Below are 10,999 nucleotides of genomic sequence, written 5' to 3' on the forward strand. Positions count from 1 at the left end.
ACTCTAGACTCTTGCATGCCACTCTATTACATTGGAACTCTAACAACCACATTTAAGGAGAAACTTAAACTTGAACCCTAAGTTAAGCAAAACACATTATTTCTTGTTTGGGCCTTAACCAAAGCTGCAGCCCATTACAACAAAAATACAAAGCCCAACTTCTCCTATGTTGACTTTTCCCTTGTCGTTGACTCCTCTCTTCACGAGTCATCTCCGACGCGTGGTTTTTTTTTTTGTTGTTGTTGTTTGTTCTCCTATTGCTTTACTTCTCATCTTCATCACACTGATTCATTCTTTTTCTTGTAGGTAATGATTAAAGACTCAAACTCCAACATAAACTCTAAAATGAGAAAAATTTGAAATATATAGGTTAATTAGCCAAATTATTTTTTTCAAACTGTGTTTTTTTCGTTTTTTTAAATCAATATAACAAATTTTCTTCTCGATATCTTTCAAGTTGTTACAAATTTATAACTAAAATAAATTATAATATTATATAAGTAAAAAGAATGGAGACAAGAGAGAGAGCAAGAGGAACAAAATAATGAAAGTGAAACTCGTTTCTTTCATACGTTGTCTCACTTTTCCCATTACACATATTTATAGTCTTATTAGATAAACATACACATGACTTGGAGAACAAGTTATTCTAATAACTTGGAGACGAAGTGTTAGATAGATAAACACAAAAATGGGTAATTATCCAATTTTAACATTCCCTCTTAATTATCTATTATTGAGTACTGCCTCGTTAAAAACCTTATATGGAAAAACACATTGGGATAAAAACCATGACAAGGGAAAAAGAGTATAGTAGCGCAATTTTCCCCAAGAAAAAACAAGTATAATTTTATCTTAGTAGATTTCGTAGATGATGCATTCCAATACTGTAAATATGTTTTCTGAATGTTGATGTAGGAAACGCCTTTGTAAATAGGTCACATGCGTTGTCACTTGAGCGGATATATTGAATATCAACTTCTTTATTTTTCTCGAGTTCTTGAGTGTAGGAGAAAAACATTTGAGGGATATGCTTCGTTCTGTCGCTCTTGATATAACCTTCTTTGATTTGGGCGACGCATGCAGTATTGTCTTTGAATAATGTTGTCGGCTCTTTAATGGAGACTATTCCACTTACTTTTTGTATGTGGTTCGTCATAGATCTGAGCCATATACATTCTCTGCATGCTTCATGAAGCGCAATCATTTATGTATGGTTTGAAGAGGTGGCGACCAAAGTCTGTTGCTGAGAACGCCACGAGATTGCAGTTCCTCTAATTGTGAAAACGTATCCAGTTTGGGATCGAAATTTATGTGGATCCGATAAATATCCTACATCTGCAAAACCAACTAAACCAAACGTAGAGTTTCTAGGATAGAATAATCCTAGGTCAATCGTTACTTGAAGATAGCAGAAGAAGTGTTTAATCCCATTCCAATGTCTATGGGTAGGGGTTGAGTTGTATCTTGCAATTAGATTAGTGGCAAATGTAGTATCTGGTCGAGTGCAATTTACAAGATACATAAGTCCACCGATAGCACTCATGTAAGGTACTTCGGGACCAAGTATTTCTTCGTTATCTTCACAAGGTCTGAATGGATCATTATCAACATTCATAGACCTATTGACCATTGGAGTACTCAAAAGATGCGCTTTATCCATATAAAAACTCTTAATGATCCTTTTGGTATAATTTGATTGATATACAAATATTCTATCTTGGAAATGCTCTATTTGGAGTCCGAGACAAAATTTTGTCTTTCCAAGATCTTTCATTTCAAACTCTTATTTCATATGAGTTCTTGCATCATCAATCTCCTTTCGAGTTCCAATTATGTTTAGGTCATCAACATATACATCAATGATCACAAATCCAGATAGCGATTTCTTAATAAAAACGCAAAAGCATATTTCATTATTAACATATCATTTCTTTAACAAATAATCGCTTAAACGATTATACCTCATGCGTCCAGATTGTTTTAGTCCGTAAAGTGATCGTTGTAATTTGACCGCACAAATTTATTATACTTTGAGTCTAATGCCTCAGGAACTTTAAATCTTTTTGGGATTTTCATGTATATATCATTATTCAATGATCCGTACAAATATGTTGTCACTACATCCATAAGATACATTTCTAAATTATTAGAGGCCATAAGGCTCATTAAGTACCTGAATGTAATTGCATCCATGACCGGAGAATATGTTTCTTCATAATCAATTCCAGGTCTTTGAGAAAAACCTTGTGCAACAAGCCGGGCTGTATATCGTGTGATTTCATCTTTCTCATTTCTTTTTCGCACAAATACCCACTTGCAGCCAACAGGTTTTACATCTTTAGATATTGAGTATTATAGAAAAAAATCTATAATACTCAATTGAGTATTATAGAAAAAAATCTATATTTATTCTAATATTGTATATAATTAAGGGAGAGCAACTCAATTTGCATTGCAGTTTTTCATTTCTCCCAATCAGGCCTTTGCTGGCATTCTGATACTGATCTTGGATCTTGAACATCATTTTCATGATCGATCTCTTTAGATACAGGAAAAAGAATATTTCATTATCATCATCGATTTCATCTCTAGCCCATAATTTTCCATCTCGGGCATAGTTAATGGAAATTTCATATTTTTCTGTATCGTCTTAAGGATTTTTATCTTTACTAGGTTCTTCTTGAACCTTTTCAGTTTCATCTCCCATTTTTTTCTTGAGAATTTTTATTTTTAGAGCCCATTGGCCTCCTGCGTTTCAATTGAACCTTAGGTTCATTAGTTTTGCTTCCATCGAATTAGAAATTTTAACTCATGATGGGACATTGTAGCGGGAATGTATGACTTTGTCACCCTTTTTGTATCCTTGAAAGCATCTGGTAATTGATTTGCCTAATTTTGTAAATGTACAATTTTCTGAACTTCCAGCTCACGTTGATTTTTAGGGGGATCAAGATATACCAAAGATGGTGTACACCATGTAATATCTTTTGGTACTTGTTTAATTCCTCCCCTTAACGATGGAAATTAATCTTCATTGAAATGACAATCGGCAAAACGTGCCATAAACATATCACCAGTTTGCGGTTCAAAATACCGAATTATACTCGGTGATGCATAACCGACGTATATACCTAATCTCCGTTGTGACCCCATTTTTGTTCTTTGTGGTGGGGCTATAGGAACATAACCGCACACCCAAAAACATGGAGATGGGCTACGTTTGGCTCTTGACCAGACGTTAATTGTAAATGAGAATATTTATTATATGCGTTTGGTCGTATCTGAACCAACGCCGTAGCATGCAATATAGCATGACCCCATATAGAAATTGAGAGCTTTGTTCTCAATATTAACGGTCTAGCAATGAGTTGCAACTGTTTAATTAAAGATTCAGCCATGCCATTTGTGTATGAACATGAGAGACTGTATGCTCAACATTGATTCACATTGACATACAATAGTCATTAAAAGCTTGTGAAGTAAATTCACCAGCGTTATCAAGCCTGACTTTCTTTATAGCGTAATCAGGGAATTCTGCTTTCAACCTGATTATTTGGGAAATGAATTTTGCGAAAGCCGTATTTCATGTTGTCAATAGACACATATGTGACCATCTACTAGATGCGTCCATCATTACCATAAAGTAACGAAACGGCCCACACGGAGGGTGGATAGATCCACATATATCACCATGTATTGTCTCTAAGAATAATGGTGATTCATTCTCAATTTTGGTTGGCGATGGGCAAATTATGAGTTTTCCTTGAGAACATGCATCACATGAAAACTCATTAGATTGAAAAATCTTTTGGTTTTTCATTAGATGGCCATTAGAATTTTGCACAATTTTTCGCAACATGACTGAAGCAGGATGTACAAGTCTTTCATGCCAAATCTTAAATGTACTAGTAAACTTTAAATTTACTGTAACGTATGATGCTAACATATTTATTTTTGTGCAATAAAATCCAGAGGATAACATTGGTAATTCTTCTAGTATATGTTTCCCCTCAGATGTAATGCAAAGATATTCAATGTCATTCTTATTCATTGTCTTTTTATGATATCCATTTCTTCGGATATCTTTGAAACTTATCAAGTTTCTATGATACATAGGAGAATATAATGCATCAATTTCAAATTTCGTTCCCCTTGGCATTAAAAAATGGCTTTTTCAGAGTCCATAATGATCTTTGCATTACCAGATATGGTACTCACGCTTCGAGCGGAGTCCTTTATTTTGAGAGAAGAGAAATATTTTTTATCTTTAAGTATCGTGTGCGTCGTAGCACTGTCTGTCATGCATATATCTCCATCCTCAATCTCAAAATTTGACATTTTCTAAAATAAAGCATTTATACAATATGGATTAATAAAATAATAGAAAGACTTACAAAGAAAACTTTATTGTATATTACAAAGAAACCATTATTCAAAAAGACTTTTAAAACAAACAAAAAGTACATTAAAACTATAAAATACATAAAATATTAGTACAACCATATCATGTCATATCGATCTTATTAGCCTGATTTCCCGTTTTTATTATCAACGAAAAAATCTGCGATATCAAGATGGGTTTCATAATTAAGGCCATGGAAGGAAGGTTCAGCTTCATTAAAGATGAGATTTGTAACATCCCCAATTTCTAAAAATTGGTAGTTGGACCCTTATTTTATAAAAAGAAGACAAAGCCCATGAAACAACAACGGTTTTCTGTTTTGTTGTGAGCATACATATATACACATATATGTATCTTTCTCTTGGGGGGAGCCGTAAAAGTGAACGTGAAGTCAAACCCTAAGAGCTATGTTGCACGAGAGTAAGAAAGAGCAAGAGAGATCGTGAAAGAGAAGAAGAAATAAAGAAGAAAAAAAGATGAAGCCGAGAGATGGAGGTGAAAAAGCAACGAACAAGGATGATAATCAACGGAGGTGGAGGTTGAGACGTCACGGAGGAGAAAGGGTTATCACCACTCCGAAGGAGAATATTTAGGAAAAGAAGATCTGGTTCATAACAGTAAGGTGAAGTGGAGATAAATAATATTAGAGTTGCTGCAAAGTAAAATATAGAGAGCCGTGAGAAGAGGTGAAGAGAACGCGACGATCGCGGAGGAGGTGGAAGCCACAGGTTGATCTGTTTGGTCATGTTCTAGATGTAGCAAGCGTCGATGGTGGTGGAGGAGCAAAGCCAAAGCAGATTGATGATGGTGGACAGAGAGAACATATGAATAACATGTTGTCTTGACCTATAAGGCGGGACAGGTGTTACAAGATTGGTCTCAATATCCCTTTGTTTTTCTTTTTGAGATGCTTGATACAGATCGGCCAAATGTTTTGGTATACGACAGACATGTCTGGTACCAATGTCTTTTCATGCCACATTTATAACAAGTACTTTCATCTTGTTTCTTCAAAACGCGACCAACATCATTTAGTTGAAGATTTTTGGTGACGTTAAAAGATCATGGTTTTTGCCTTTTTCTCTTATAACGTCGTTTCCGACGAATCGAGGATTTTGAGAAGCCCATTCCCTTTTAGATACATTTTTGCATCTAATGCCCATGCTATATATATAATTTTTTCTAGAAACATCAAGAGCAGCAATATTAAGTTTTGCCAAATTCGACATGATAACTATAAATAATAAAAAAATTTGTTAAATATAATTTTTTTTTGAAAAACTTTTGCAAAATCTTATTTTAGTAATAAAACAACATAAAATAAATTTTAAAATAATTATATATTATAAGCTATAATAAAAGCATAAATTAAAAATAATATTTTTAGGAGGCATAGCCATCCATATGATTGTACAAGAAGCATACCTTTTCATAGGATCGAGGAGGCAGAGCCTAACATTTGATCCAAAAATATAAATCTAAACATATGATCGAGGAGGCAGGGCCTACCATTATGATCAAAGATGTAGATCTTATTATACGATCAAAGAGACAGAGCCTACCATTATGATCAGAGAGAAAGCATAGCCTTTTACTCTGTAAATAACAAATAATAACATATATTTAAATTTAAATAAATTTAACATAATTCAAATATTACCTTAAACCGATAACGGATCTAGAGTCGCTCGTACTAACGGATCAAGAGTCGTTCATGCTGATAACGTGTTACAAATTTATAGCTCAAATATATAATAATATTATTTAAGTAAAAAGAATGGAGACAAGGGAGAGAGCAAGAGGAACAAAATAATGAAAGTGAAACTCGTTTCTTTCATACGTTGTCTCACTTCTCCCATTACACTTATTTATAGGGTCTTATTAGATAAACATACACATGACTTGGGAAACAAGTTATTCTAATAACTTGGAGAGGAAGTGTTAGATAGATAAACACAAAAATGGGTAATTATCCAATTTTAACACTTCCCCTTAATTATCTATTATTGCGTACTGCCTCGTTAAAAACCTTATATGAAAAAACATATTGGGATAAAAACCATGACAAGAAAAAAAGAGTACAGTAGCGCAATCTTCCCCTAGAAAAAACAAGTATAATCTTATCTTAGTTGATCTCATAGATGACGCATTCCAATACTGTAAATATGTTTTCTGAATGTTGATGTAGGAAGCACCTTTGTAAATAGGTCTGTTGCGTTGTTACTTAAGCGGATATACTGGATATCAACTTTTTTGTTTTTCTCGAGTTCTTGAGTGTAGGACAAAAAAATTTGAGGAGTATGCTTCTTTCTGTCGCTCTTGATATAACCTTCTTTGATTTGGGCGACGCATGCAGTATTGTCTTCGAATAATGTTGTCGGCTCTTTACTGGAGACTATTCCACTTACTTCTTGTATGTGGTTCGTCATAGATCTGAGCCATATACATGTGTGAATGGCAAAAAAGTATAATTGTATATTATTGTTTGTTTGGTTAATAAAAAATAAATCATACATTTATAACCTTAAATATCTAAATTGTTGAAAGTAAAATTTTATTTTTTTTGACATATGTATTGTTAAATCAATTAAATAGTTAATAATTAAAAAATACAATACTTTATAAAAAAAACTAATTGTGGTATACAATAAAATGTTATAATCAAAAATTTATAAATCAAATTAAATAAGATAGATACATATATTTTAACTAAAATTATGATATATTAGTAAACTAATTTTAGTTAGCTTTGAATTAGTTAAGCTTTAAAAAAAATATGAACTGAACACAAAATTTTGTGAAACTAAATTTGACAATTTTGTTCTATGTATTTACCATAAAAAGAGGGGAATAGAATTATTTATTATGTTCACAGAAAAATAAGAATTATTTACTTTTCTTCCTTTGCATGAGGGAAGAATAGAGAATTATGTGATTTTTGGTGAGTAAAAAATATATTAATGATTTAGGTGCAGAATTCAAAGTGGTTTTGGGAAAACCACTTTTATTACACTAATCAAATTTTTTTAAAACATTGTGTTTTTGGATTAAAATAAAAAGTAAAAACGCAAACAGATTTCGAAGGAGTAATATTACCCAGTGAGTTATGGACCGCAGTTTAAAATCACTTTACGGGTAATAACTAGCGGTCCATTAAATAACGCTCTGGATAATATTTTTTTTATAATGTTTTCTTCTTATAAAAATGGGTATTGCACATTATATATTTTTTTTAAACTCATTCACAGTTCTAAATACTTTGAAAAATGCAGATTTTTGTTCTTCATCTCTAAGAATCAAGTGAATTTCTAATTTAAAATTATATTATAAAATAGTTAACTTATGCATATAAAATTAGGGAAATTTATGAAATCTGCCACAAAGTGGTGGTCCCCTTTCTGCAAATGCCACATTTTCGAAAACTCCTCGGATATACCACATTCTTGTGGTAGGTTCGACTTGATCTGACCAAAATATCCTCTGCTTTTGGTTTGGAAAGAAGGAAGAATTTGTCTTCTTTCATTTGTAGTAGTGTCTTTACAGATGAGGACGTGGAAGAGTAATAAATGAGGCAAAAAGCAAATATTTAATCATAATAAATATGTTCTGATTTTGGTGAAATAATTCACAAACAACAAAAAAATTAGTCAACGTTATAGGCATTGTGGTGAGTTTATGAGAGTGTTTTTTTGGTAGGAAGCTTGTGAGAGTATGTTGCTAATGCAAATAATTATTTGTGGAAAATAATTATTTATAAAAGTAATAAATTACATTAGATGTTTTTTTTTGATAAATCAAAAAATATATATATAGTTGTGCTGAGCTTATGAGAATATGTTGTTAATGTAATTAATTTTTGTGGAAAATATATACATATATATATATATATATATTATGGACAATATTTATTTTGTAAATATTAATAGAATAAACTTAAGTTTGTCTACCAAAATTAAATGGTATAGAGTTAAGAGAAGATATTTAAGTTTGGTTAAGTTTGCCCTTTAAAATAAAATAATAAAATATAACCTGAAAGAAACCATGTCTAAATATCATGGACAATAATTATCGTGAATATATATGATATCGACTAAATAACTTTATATAAGGTACAACATAAATTTGTCCATGGACAATACGAAAGATAAAACATTTTATGTAGACAATATTTATTCTGTAAACACTAATAGAATAAACTTAAGTTTGTCCACCAAGATTAAATGATATAGAATTAAGATAAGATGTTTAAGTTTGGTTAAATTTGTCCTTTAAAATAAATAATAAAATATAACATGAAAGAAACCATGTATAAATATTGTGGACAATAATTATCGTGAACATATATGATATGGACTAAAAAAAATTTTATATAAGGTACAACATAAATTTGTCCATCAATTTTTAATGGACAATACGAAAGATAAAATATCTCATGTAGACAATACTTTCTAATATTTAATGTAACGACGCGACACCAAAGATTATAATTAGACACGATTGTGGCTTAGAAATGACAGCGGCAACATCGACGAGCTCCGGTGATAACAATAGTTTGGACGACATTGTGAAACGATGGCGGTGCCTCAAATCTTAGAATGAAAGGAGACGGAAGAAGACGGCAAGATCTCCAAGTACAAAGGCGGTGACGGCAGTGATGATGATCTCCGACGATGGGTAGTTCTTGGATCTCATCTTGATTATTAACCACATAAGTGGTGAAAGAGATAGAGAAAAGAGAGAGGAAGAAGAAAAAATGAGAGAACATAGGAGAGAGAAAATAGAAAATAAAAGGAAGGAGATAATTTGTTTGTTTTTGTCTTTTTCGTTTAGTTAATTTGGAGGACATTTTAGTCATTTCTTGTTTTGTATTGTGGTATAAAGGAAAAGTTTTTTAAAATGTGGTATTTTTGTGGGAGAAACTTGGAAATATGGTAGTAATGACAAATTTCCCGTTAATTCCTAGTGAGAGTATGAAAAAGCCCGTTTTTCGGCAAAAAGGTGGTCACGCAAATGTGTCATTATAATCTCTCTTCACATGTTCACGGACCTAAAGCTAGCTAGTTCTCCTCCTCCCGCTATTATTATTATTTTTTAACCCATCAAATCTTTTGAAGAAAAATACAAAGTAACTTTCGAATTTTGAAAAAAAAAATGGTTATTTAAAAGTAGGTAATCTGTGAAATTTTAGATATTATATCGTCCGAGAGACTAATCGTATGAGCAATGTTGTTTTTGAGGTCACATGGGATAATGCAGACAGCAAGAAAGAGACAATTGTAAGTGGAGAGACACAAATAAAATAGGACTAAAGAATGTTGTCGAGTGATCTATCTTTAAGACTTGGAATGGTTATCTCATTCTGCAAATCCAGTTCCTTCACGTGTGTATACTATAATGTTTTCTGATAAAGATGTATACTATAATGTTATTTCATTAATTTTAACTTTGTAGACGATCACCAAAATTAAAGTAGTAGACTCTTTAAGATTACTTTAGAAAATAATTAAATAACATATTCATCATTGAAGCGAAAAGAAGATAAGACAGTATTTTGTAATTTATATTTGGATAAAGGTACTATAAAATACAAATTATTTAAGTTTTATATTTTGATTCCGAATATCAATTAGAAAAGACTATCTTATTTTTTTTGATGTACTACAAAAAATGTAACTTCAAATTTATTTTCTATTTTTTAAAATGCGCAATAAACTTATCTTATAATTTTGGAAACATGTGTTTTCGTATTATAGCGTGATCAAAAAATTGCCGATTGTTTTGGTGATGACCGTCTATAACAATTTGTCTTTCTAACCAATCATGATTTCTAATTAATACTCTCTCCCCTTTTTTACTTGTCGTTAAAAGTTTTTTCACGCATATTAAGAAAACCTTTAATTTTTTTTGTTTTATCCCTAATTAATATATTATTTTATTTTATATCATCAATTGAAAAACTAAAATAATAAGAGTAAAATTAGAAAAACTATCAAAAATCTGTATTGAAAATAGAAAACGACAACTAATTTGAAACAAAATTTAACTTATAAAACGACAACTAATTTGAAATGGAGGGAGTATGTGATTAATAGAAAAAACAAATTGTCGAGTTGACGTCTAAATGCCATTGAAATGGCCGTACATACTTTTTAATTATATAAACACTGATTTAAATCAAATTCATAGCTATGACGTCCAATGTTTGAGTGCTTTGAGACTCATTACGAATATACTGTTTTTTTTACTAACTCCAAATATCTAATTTAATATAGTGTATTTTGTTGTTAAAGTCTAATCGAATACTCTCTCTCTCTTTCAAAATAACTGTCATTCTAGATTTAATTTTTTATTTCAATTTAGTTGTCGTATTTTTTTTAATGTAGATATTTGTCAAAATTTTCACTTTTATCTCTATGACTTCTATGAATTAACCAATAACCAATAAAAATCTTTTATAGTACATTAATTGAAGTATAGTTAGTGGTGCCATAATTGACTCCTTATGTTGTGTACTTTTTTTTTGGTAGGACCTTCTGTTGTATACTTGTGTTGTGCGTTCAGAGCCCAAAGTACTGTGTATGGGACATTACGGTC

Source organism: Arabidopsis lyrata (genome assembly GCF_000004255.2).
Source record: "Arabidopsis lyrata subsp. lyrata unplaced genomic scaffold ARALYscaffold_9, whole genome shotgun sequence".
Classification (NCBI taxonomy): domain Eukaryota; kingdom Viridiplantae; phylum Streptophyta; class Magnoliopsida; order Brassicales; family Brassicaceae; genus Arabidopsis; species Arabidopsis lyrata.